This window comes from Spermophilus citellus (genome assembly GCF_964194105.1).
Source record: "Spermophilus citellus genome assembly, chromosome: 11".
Classification (NCBI taxonomy): Eukaryota; Metazoa; Chordata; class Mammalia; order Rodentia; family Sciuridae; genus Spermophilus; species Spermophilus citellus.
In genome coordinates this window covers 130,624,021-130,634,049 of record NC_138192.1, presented here as the reverse complement: position 1 = coordinate 130,634,049, position 10,029 = coordinate 130,624,021, and the positions used below count along the sequence as shown (strand labels likewise).

At 39.8% G+C, this 10,029-nt stretch overlaps 1 pseudogene across 1 annotated transcript; it reads right to left on the bottom strand.

Annotated features, from left to right (window-relative positions):
* Positions 1-585: 585 nt before the first annotated feature.
* On the bottom strand, positions 586-9,567 carry LOC308630953 (UDP-glucuronosyltransferase 1A8-like; annotated as a pseudogene). The gene is made up of 3 exons: positions 9,274-9,567; positions 1,732-2,295; positions 586-594 (listed from the first exon to the last, which is right to left on the bottom strand). The product of its transcript is annotated as a UDP-glucuronosyltransferase 1A8-like (transcript).
* Between the last annotated feature and the right edge of the window lie 462 nt (positions 9,568-10,029).

Here is a 10,029-nt window from a genome sequence, read left to right as displayed (position 1 = left end):
AGTGAGCCACACATATTTGAGCTTACCACAGAGCAACTTACTGAGAACACAGTAGTGCCGAATAAGCAGATAAGTCAGTGGAAAAAAACTGAGAGTGCCGATACAAATGCAAAGAGCATAGAAAATAAAATATATATATATATATATATGCAGTTCAGTGCAATGGATGAAGAAGGGAATAAGGATCAAAAGGAGTTGGGACATCAGGCTATCGGTTGACACAACAAATAAAATTAGATGTTTGCACTGTGGATTTAAAGGCAAAAAGAAAAAAAATAGCAATACTGGAAGAGTTGAAAAATTAAAACATGATGTGGAAAAATGGTTCTACATTCCAGGTCAGGAAAGACATAAATGAGTTGGGATCCAGATCTCTTAAAGAAAACCTTTACAATTTAACTCCCCAAAATTGAAAATCCTCCATGGCAAAAGATGAAGAACAGCTCCTGAAAATTTATTCATAGCAAATATTTTAAAGGGGGATTAATGTTCACATAGAAGATTTAAAGAACTAGTTGTAAGAAGACAGACGCATTAAAAATGACCAACAAATGTGAGCATGAAATTATGAAGAAATGCAAATGCTCAACATATCTGTGGAAAGAGAAAGCAAAAACCAAAGCAGTTACACTCAATGTTTTGCCCAGAAATTTGACAAAACTTAAACTTAAAGGTTGAATATCTGGAGCTGGAGAGGGCATGTAAAAGCAACAGCTCTCATACACTGCTGATCAAAGAGGGGAGTTCCTTAAGACTCGAAAGTTATTTAAACATAACATGAGATAGCATCTAACCAGCAGCTCTACTCCTAGGATGTTCCTCAGATATAAGGAAAACAGCAAGAATAGGGAAACACAAGAGCTGGCAGAAAATATTCTAGAAAAGTTGAAAAAATAAAACATGATGTGGAAGAAAAAATAAAGGAATGCGTTTTACACATTTACAATGTGGTTTACAGTCTTGTTCAAAGATGTGGGAAAAGTTTAAATATCTATCACTACTGGTTGATTCAAAAGAAAAACTGTTTAAAGCTTTCAATGCAATTACTAAATGAACACATTATAAGTATTAGATTGTGAGCACGACAACAATACATTGCCAAGTGAAATACAAGGTAAAGAACTCATGTACACTTTATTATTAGATATACTTATTTATATTTTAAAACCTTTATTTTTATTTATCCATTTTTATGTTATGCTTAGGATAGAAAACAGCACCTCGCACCTGCTAGGCGAGCACTCTACTTAGGATCTCACACTGCATCTTGCACATGCTAGGAGAGCACTCTACTGCTGAGCCACAACCGCAGCTCCATTATTAGATATTACTTAATAAAATATTTGTAAGGTTTGCTTTACATACATGAAAACATATAAAATAATTTCAAAAAAAAAGAAAGCAGGCATAAAAAACTGCTCAGAACAGTTTCCTATAAAATTGGCTAAAAGGAATATCTTGCAGGTGTTTCTTGGGGTTTTTCTGTGGAAGATTTAGAGATTAAGCTGAGAAATGACACAAATCCCATTACTGATATGCACATAAATATCAATGAGGACAGCTTTATAAAACTTGCTAATCCACAGTTAATGAATAGAAACAAAACAATTGTTAACCCAGGAAAAAATTACAAATACAATGGATATTAATAAAGAATCACAGCTCAGGAAAGAATCTTTCTTAACGCCCAAAGCCAGGGTTCCCTCAGTGTGCTAAGGGAGACACACGTACCTTGGCCAGTGGCTTCCCCTGGTGGCAGTTGATTCCACCAATGAAGATCATGTTGGGCATCACAGGTCTGGGATAGTCTAAAACAAAGTCAGTTCGCAGCAACCAAATGGATACTTGGCTGAAGAGATCATATGGTGTGACAGGGGCTTGGAGAATTTCAGAGGCGCTTTCCAAGGTGGTTTTCAAGAAATATGAGCAAAATAAACGCTCCGCTAAATGGCTTATAAGGTTCTCTACTCTCTGCTTAAAAGTCATGGCATCTGAGAACCTCATTAAAAATCTGGGAATGTAGGACAGAGGACTGGGGCACTGAGCACCTTCTTCAAGGTAATGGCAGAACACTCCCCTGGTGAAGACCACAGATGGGAGTGAAAATACTTGGCAATAATTAGACCACACATGCACGTCAAAAGCATCCACAAACACTGCATCAAAAGAGCTCTCCTGTAAGTATTCTACTAACTTCTTGTCATTAAACAAACTCCTACAATGGGTAAAATGTAGTTCAAAAAAACCATTGGATGAACCAAATAATGTAGACAATAAACGTTTGTCCAGATTTTTCTTTTTTTTTTTTTTACATTTTTTTTATTGGTTGTTCACAACATTACAAAGCTCTTGACATATTATATTTCATACATTAGATTGACATGGGTTATGAACTCCCAATTTTACCCCAAATGCAGATTGCAGAATCACGTCAGTTACACATCCACAATTTTACATAATGCCATATTAGTGACTGTTGTATTCTGCTACCTTTCCTATCCCCCTGATTATTTATCGCATTACATAGTTCATGATATATCATCTTTCATACATTAGACTCAAATTGTGCTTTGAACTCCCATTTTCACCCCAAATACAGATTGCAGAATCACATCTGTTACATATTCGCATTTTTACATAATGCCATATTAGTGACTGTTGTATTCTGCTACCTTTCCTATCCCCTACTATCCCCCCTCCCCTCCCCTCCCCTCCCATCTTCCCTCTCTACCTCCCCTGCTGTTGTTCAATTCTCTCCCTTTTTTTTTTTCCCTCCCCCTTGCCCCTCATAACCTCTTATAATTTTATGTATCCTTGAAGGTCTCCTACCATTTCCATATGCTTTCCCTTCTCTCTCCGTTTCTCTCCCCCGATTCGTCTTTGTTTACTGTAGTCTTTTCCTCATGCTCTTTCTTCATGTTCTGTTCTTAGTTTTTCTCTTTATATCAAAGCAGACATTTGGCATTTGTTTTTTAGGGCTTGGCTAGCTTCGCTTAGCATAATCTGCTCTAATGCCATCCATTTCCCTGCAAATTCTATGATTTTGTCATTTCTTAGTGCTGCATAATACTCCATTGTGTATAGATGCCACATTTTTTTTATCCATTCATCAATTGAAGGGCATCTAGGTTGGTTCCACAGTCTAGCTATTGTGAATTGTGCCGCTATAATCATTGATGTGGCCGTATCCCTATAGTGCGCTCTTTTAAGGTCCTCAGGGAATAGTCCGAGAAGTGCGATAGCTGGGTCAAATGGTGGTTCCATTCCCAGCTTTCCCAGGAATCTCCATACTGCTTTCCAAATTGGCCTCACCATTTTGCAGTCCCACCAGCAGTGTACAAGTGTACCCTTTTCCCCACATCCCCGCCAACACTTGTTGTTGTTTGACTTCATAGTGGCTGCCAATCTTACTGGAGTGAGATGGTATCTTAGGGTGGTTTTGATTTGCATTTCTCTGATTGCTAGAGATGGTGAGCATTTTTTCATGTACTTGTTGATTGATTGTATGTCCTCCTCTGAGAAGTGTCTGTTGAGGTCCTTGGCCCATTTGTTAATTGGGTTATTTGTTATCTTATTGTTTAATTTTTTGAGTTCTTTGTACATTCTGGATATTAGGGCTCTATCGGAGGTGTGGGGGGTAAAGATTTGTTCCCAGGATGTAGGCTCTCTATTTACCTCTTTTATTGTTTCTCTTGCTGAGAAAAAACTTTTTAGTTTCATTAAGTCCCATTTGTTTATTCTTGTTGTTAACTCTTGGGCTATGGGTGTCCTATTGAGGAATTTGGAGCCTGACCCCACAATTTGTAGATCGTAGCCAACTTTTTCTTCTATCAGACGCAGTGTCTCTGATTTGATACCTAGCTCCCTGATCCATTTTGAGTTAATTTTTGTGGATGGCGAGAGAAAGGGATTCAATTTCATTTTGTTGCATATGGATTTCCAATTTTCCCAGCACCATTTGTTGAAAATGCTATCCTTCCTCCATTGCATGCTTTTAGCCCCTTTATCAAATATAAGATAGTTGTAACTTTGTGGATTAGTCTCTGTGTCTTCTATTCTGTACCATTGGTCTACCCACCTGTTTTGGTACCAGTACCATGCTGTTTTTGTTACTATTGCTTTGTAGTACAGTTTGACCTCTGGTATCGCTATGCCTCCAGATTCACACTTCCTGCTTAGAATTGCTTTTGCTATTCTGGGTCTTTTGTTTTTCCATATGAATTTCATGATTGCTTTGTCTATTTCTACAAGAAATGCCATTGGGATTTTGATTGGCATCGCATTAAACCTGTAGAGAAGTTTGGGTAATATCGCCATTTTGACGATGTTAGTTCTGCCTATCCATGAACAGGGTACATTTTTCCATCTTCTGAAATCTTCTTCTATCTCTCTCTTTATGGTTCTGTAGTTTTCATTGTATAAATCTTTCACCTCTTTTGTTAGGTTGATTCCCAAGTATCTTATTTTCTTTGAGGATATTGTGAATGGAGTGGTTTTCCTTATTTCCATTTCCGAGGTTTTGTTGCTGATATACAGGAATGCCTTTGATTTATGCGTGTTGATTTTATACCCTGCCACTTTGCTGAATTCATTTATTAACTCTAGCAGCTTCTTTGTAGACTCTTTTGGGTCTGTTAAGTATATTATCATGTCATCCGCAAATAGCGATAGTTTAATTTCTTCTTTTCCTATTTTTATGCCTTTAATTTCTTTTGTCTGTCTAATTGCTCTGGCTAGTACTTCGAGAACTAAATTGAATAGAAGTGGTGATAGAGGGCATCCCTGTCTTGTTCCAGATTTTAGAGGAAATGCCTTCAGTTTTTCTCCGTTTAGGATGATGCTAGCCTGAGGTTTAGCATATACAGCTTTTACAATGTTGAGGTAAGTTCCTGTTATCCCTAGTTTTTCTAGTGTTTTGAACATAAAGGGATGCTGTACTTTGTCAAATGCTTTTTCTGCATCCATCGAGATGATCATGTGGTTCTTGTCTTTAAGTCTATTGATGTGGTGAATAGCATTTATTGATTTCCGTATATTGAACCATCCTTGCATCCCAGGAATGAATCCTACTTGATCATGGTGCACAAGTTTTCTGATATGTTTTTGTATTCGATTCGCCAGAATTTTATTGAGAATTTTTGCATCCAAGTTCATTAGAGATATTGGTCTGTAGTTTTCTTTCTTTGAAGTATCTTTGTCTGGTTTTGGGATCAAAGTGATGTTGGCCTCATAGAATGAATTTGGAAGAGCTCCTTCTTTTTCTATTTCTTGAAATAGCTTGAAAAGTATTGGTATTAATTCTTCTTTGAAGGTTTTGTAGAACTCCGCTGTATAGCCATCTGGTCCAGGGCTTTTCTTAGTTGGTAGTCTTTTGATGGCTTCTTCTATTTCTTCTTTTGTTATTGGTCTGTTTAAATTGTGTGTGTCTTCCTGTCTCAATCTGGGCAAATCATATGCCTTAAGAAATTTATCGATATCTTCATTATCTTCTATTTTATTGGAATATAGGGTTTCAAAATACTTTCTAATTATCTTCTGTATTTCTGTAGTGTCTGTTGTGATATTGCCTTTTTCATCCCGTATGTTAGTAATTTGAGTTCTCTCTCTTCTTCTTTTCGTGAGCATGGCTAAGGGCTTGTCTATCTTATTTATTTTTTCAAAGAACCAACTTTTAGTTTTATCTATCTTTTCAATGGTTTCTTTTGTTTCAATTTCGTTGATTTCTGCTCTAATTTTAATTATTTCTTGTCTTCTACTATATTTGCTGTTGTTTTGCTCTTCCTTTTCTAGGTTTTTGAGGTGTTGTGTGAGTTCATTTATCTGTTGTTTTTTTCTTTTTTTGAGGTAAGAACTCCAAGAAATGAATTTCCCTCTTAAAACTGCTTTCATTGTGTCCCATAGATTCTGGTATGTTGTGTCTGTGTTGTCATTTGACTCTAAGAATTTTTTCATCTCCTCCTTTATGTCTTCTACAACCCATTGATCATTCAATAATATATTGTTCATTTTCCATGTGATGTATGATTTTTCCTTCCTTCTTTTATCATTGATTTCCAATTTCATTCCATTATGGTCAGATATGGTGCATGGTATTATCTCCACACCCTTATAATTACTAAGAGTTGCCTTATGGCATAATATATGGTCTATCTTTGAGTAGGATCCATGTGCTGCTGAGAAGAACGTGTATCCACTTGATGATGGTTGATATATTCTATATATGTCGGTTAAGTCTAGGTTATTGATTGTGCTGTTGAGTTCTATAGTTTCTTTATTCAGCTTTTGTCTAGAGGATCTGTCTAATGGCGAGAGCGGTGTGTTGAAGTCACCCATAATTATTGTGTTGTGGTCTATTTGACTCTTGAACTTGAGGAGAGTTTGTTTTATGAACGTTGCAGCTCCATTGTTTGGTGCATACAAATTGATGATTGTTATGTCTTGTTGGTGGATGGTTCCTTTTAACAGTATATAGTGACCTTCTTTATCCTTCTTGATTAACTTAGGTTTGAAGTTGATTTTATTCGATATGAGTATGGCCACTCCTGCTTGCTTCCGAGGGCCATATGAGTGGTATGATTTTTCCCAACCTTTTACCTTCAGCCTGTGTATATCTTTTCCTATCATATGAGTCTCCTGAAGGCAGCATATTGTTGGATTTGTTTTTTTGATCCAGGTTACTAGCCTATGTCTCTTGATTGGTGAATTTAGGCCATTAACATTTAAGGTTACAATTGAGATATGATTTGTATTTCCAGTCATGCTTCTTTATTTATTTATTTTAGTTTGGCTAGTTTTGCTTTTTGGTTGTTTTCCTCCCCCTTTACTGAGATACCTCCTGCTGTTAGTTTTGGGCACTATTTATCAAATCCTCTTCTTGTAGTGTTTTGTTCAAAATGCTTTGCAGAGCTGGTTTTCTTGCTGCAAATTCTTTTAGCTTTTGTTTATCATGAAAGATTTTAATTTCATTGTCAAATTTGAAGCTCATTTTTGCTGGATATAGTATTCTTGGTTGGAATCCATTATTTTTCAGCGTTTGAAATACATTATTCCAGGATCTTCTCGCTTTCAAAGTTTGTGATGAGAAATCGGTCGTTAACCTAATTGGTTTACCCCTGAAAGTAATCTGCCTCTTTTCTCTCGTAGCTTTTAATATTCTCTCCTTGTTCTGTATGTTGGCTATCTTCATAATTATATGTCTTGGGGTTGGTCTATTATGGTTTTGAATGTTTGGGGTCCTGTAGGCTTCCAGGATTTGGCAATCCATTCCATCTTTCATCTCTGGGAAGTTTTCTAGAATTATTTCATTTAATATGTTGTCCATTCCTTTGGTTTGAAACTCTGTGCCTTCTTCTATCCCTATGACTCTCAGATTTGGTTTTTTTATGACATCCCATAACTCTTGAATAGATTGTTCGTGGGATTTAAGCATCTTTTCTGTGTTGACTATATTCTTTTCAAGTTGATAAACCTTGTCTTCATTATCTGATGTTCTGACTTCTACTTGATCAAGTCTATTTGTAATATTCTCGTTTGAGTTTTTAATTTGGCTTATAGTTTCCTGCAATTCTAGGATTATTGTTTGATTTTTTTTTAAGATCTCTATCTCCTGGTAGATCTCGTTCTTTGCCATTTGAATTTGTTTGTTTAATTCATTTTCAAAATATACTTTTATTTCTTGGACTTGCTGTCTCATGTCTTCTCTAATATTCCTTTCCATTCGAGTTAGGTATCCCCTGAGTTCTTTCCATATCCCTGTTTCTGAAGTTTCTATGTCCTCTTGTAGAATTGAGTTGTCTTGCATTGTTTGAAATCCTTTTTTCCCTTGTTTTCTCATGTTGTCCACGTTACTTTCCAGTTCTTTTTGATTGTCGTGTTTCTGCTCTCTTCTATAGATTTGTTTTGTTTCTGTATTATTCTGATGTCTCTCCTTTGTGTTGTTGAACTATGCCTGCTAACGTGGGTTCTGCTGGGAAGGAATTCCGACGTCCGAGCTCCAGTGACGACACTACTCTGCTATGACGGGCCCCAGTCTCCTTGCCGGGGTGCCCTAATGGGGGGGGGGGTGACTGGACTGTCTCTGTTTGGTTTCAGCACCCGGTCGTGGCAGGCAGGCAGACTCCCGCCGCCCAGTATCTCAGGCCGTGGGCAGGTGATCCATCGCCAGCGGGAGGGCGTTCTCCTACCGCCCAGTTACCCTGGCAGTGGATGAACTGTCGCCGGCGGGCCTGCAGTTTACAGCTGCCCAGTCACGAGAGCCTTGCCTCTAGTCTCCTGTTCTCTCCTGCTAGGCTTGGGTTCTCCTGCTAGACCAGATTTCCCCTCAGTGATGGTTCTCGGCAGTTCAAGCTATACTCTGGGCCTGTTTTGTTGCAATCTGTTTTGTTGCTGCAATCTGTCGGAGAGTGGCGGTGGGTACTTCAGCCCTCTAAGATGGTGGCCGCTGTTTGCCTTAGCGGAGTGTCCCTTGTGGGGGGCGGGGCCTTACCGGCTTCCTTCCCCGACTGCAATCCCGAACTCAGCCCGGGGGTCAGTGCGGGCTTGGGCTTGGCTGGTGGGATACCACCGTGTCGCAGCCACTTAATTCCCTGCTGACTGGTTAACCCCTTCTCTGCGGCGCCACGCCTTCTGTAGCCTCGGGGCAGGCCGCGCGTATCAGACAGCCTGGATCTCCGGGGTCACACCGTTGGCTTTTGGGATCCCCGGCACTCTATGGTTTTGATTTTTTCTGCTTGCCCCTCCCCCAGCGCTGGCTAGGCAGCTTTTGTTTTGTCCACTGATGGGAGGGGGTGTTGAGCGTCAGGTGCCTCTAGCTCCCCTTTAGTCTTTATGCAGGCTCACTCTGATACTGCCTCCCCCTGAAAAGCTAGGAGAGATTTTATGCGAAATCCCCCTAAGTTAGGGGGCTGGGCTGGGTCACACACACCTGTTTTGTTGCTGCAATCTGTCGGAGAGTGGCGGTGGGTACTTCAGCCCTCTAAGATGGTGGCCGCTGTTTGCCTTAGCGGAGTGTCCCTTGTGGGGGGCGGGGCCTTACCGGCTTCCTTCCCCGACTGCAATCCCGAACTCAGCCCGGGGGTCAGTGCGGGCTTGGGTTTGGCTGGTGGGATACCACCGTGTCGCAGCCACTTAATTCCCTGCTGACTGGTTAACCCCTTCTCTGCGGCGCCACGCCTTCTGTAGCCTCGGGGCAGGCCGTGCGTATCAGACAGCCTGGATCTCCGGGGTCACACCGTTGGCTTTTGGGATCCCCGGCACTCTATTGTCCAGATTTTTCATTTGAGTCTCAGCGAAAACTTTGAACATATGTTGCAACTCCTCCATAGTGTAAGAAGTTAAATAAGTCTTCATGGTAAAATTCAATGTCTGTCCCAGTTGCCAACTCACCTTTGGCATGACAGCAACCACCTCATGTCCTCTGTGGACTAGTGTCTCCACAACTGACCGCATGGTAAACCAGTGGATGCCATCCATGGGCACCACCAGCAGCTTGCCTGCCTGGGCAGAGCCAGATACCAGCAGCAGACACAAACACAGAGGAAGGGCAGCAGGCAAAAGTCCAGGAGCCATGGGATAGCTGAGCTCCCGCAATCCAGCAGCTTGGACACAAATCTCAAAACCACAACAGGCAGAAGTACAAGCATTTTATGTACAGCAGTAATCCTGCATTCATCAATTCGTAAAGATATTTATACACTGCCAATGATTTACTCAGATAAGCAATGATTAATGAGTGACCTGTGTCTACATACCTAATGGGTATCCTTTCCAGAGAAGAATAGCTTATCATAATGTCAGGGGAGAATCACACCTCATACAGCAATGTGAGAAAAGAAACACAATATAGAGCAATGACTTTGGACTTTACAACTCAAAAAGATGAAAGGAAAGTAAATATGAATAGAGGCTGAATTGGGGTATTTTTTCCAGAAGCAAAATTTGGTTTTATCTTCAGATTGCCAAAGGCTCTTTTCTCAGAAACATATTGGCAACCCAGCTTCAAAGAAAACACTGAAGGTCCTCAGTCCTCCT